Source organism: Lipotes vexillifer, unplaced genomic scaffold, assembly GCF_000442215.2.
Source record: "Lipotes vexillifer unplaced genomic scaffold, Lipotes_vexillifer_v1.1 scaffold185, whole genome shotgun sequence".
Taxonomy (NCBI): domain Eukaryota; kingdom Metazoa; phylum Chordata; class Mammalia; order Artiodactyla; family Lipotidae; genus Lipotes; species Lipotes vexillifer.
The window spans coordinates 1,916,278-1,917,627 of record NW_006794406.1 but is presented as its reverse complement, the minus strand read 5'-3'; positions in this window follow the sequence as shown (position 1 = coordinate 1,917,627).

The window sequence follows — 1,350 nt, the reverse complement described above, 5'->3', positions numbered from 1 at the left end:
CGGCCCCGAAATGAAGCCCCAAGGCAGCCAAAAAAAAAAAAAAAAAAATCATTATCCTGTGCTGCCTGTTGTCCAAAATTTGAAAACCATTTTTTTCATGTAATTTGTCCAATTTTTAGGTTAAGATGAAAGGGAAACCTATTGCCTGTCACTGTATTTTTGGAAATTGAAATCCTGACTTCTATGCCCAGCATTCCATTAGAATGCTGAATAAAATAGTTCCTTCTCTGAATTTCTAACAAAACTAAAACAAAACAACTCAACATATATCCTAAATCCCAATATTTTTAAAAAAATAAGGTAGTAGCGGGCTTCCCTGGTGGCACAGTGGTTGAGAGTCTGCCTGCCGATGCAGGGGACACACGTTCGTTCCCCTGTCCGAGAAGACCCCGCATGCCACGGAGCGGCTGGGCCCGTGAGCCATGGCCGCTGAGCCTGCGCGTCCAGAGCCTGTGCTCCACAGCGGGAGAAGCCACAACAGTGAGAGGCCCGCGTACCGCAAAAAAATAATAATAATAATAAGGTAGTAGCAACAGAAATGCAAAGGAATGAAATACAATGCTGGCATTAGGAGACAGAAGTTCTACCCCTGGGCTTTAACTAGAATAAGGTATTTGGGGGAAACTAATCTGGTTTAAATCCACATTTGATATATTTTAAAGTGAGATTTTACTGTATGATTAAGCATACCAACTGGAAAGTAACACTTTAAGGTGTTCATTTTTCTTAAAAGGATGAGATATTTAGAGACAACACTGCTAAATATTTTCTTAGTTCTGGGTGTTTATAAGAGTCAATAAAGTTGGTCCATTCCCTCTGTATAAGTGTAACAAATATCAGGCAAACACAAACACATGAGTTTGTATATTGGTAAAACTCCGTATAGCAAAATGTAGTTTTGCAAGTAGGCTTTGTACTATAACCTGCTATAGCCACATCACCAAAATTCAGTATAACGCAGAGATTACAATTCTGGTAAGGGCTAATGGTTTTAAAGCCCAGTGCTATCTCTTACAACTGTGTAATAATGGGCAAGTTGCTTTTCTGAGCCTGTTTCACTATATACAAAATGGGGACAGTAGCATTATTTGGTGGAGGATTAAATACGATCTTGTATGGAATCTGAACTTTATACAGTATCAGCCATATATTATTGTCAGCTTTCACTCTCTCTCATAAAGTCTCACCAAAGCCATCTTTTTTTATCTTCTACTCCTGATTTTACAAGATGAGGTCAGAAATTCAAATTATGACAACAGACAACATAAATTTTCTTTCCTTAAGAGGAAATTATATTTCTAAAAAATATTGTTTTGAATAGAAAATCAATACTTCATAATGAATCAACTT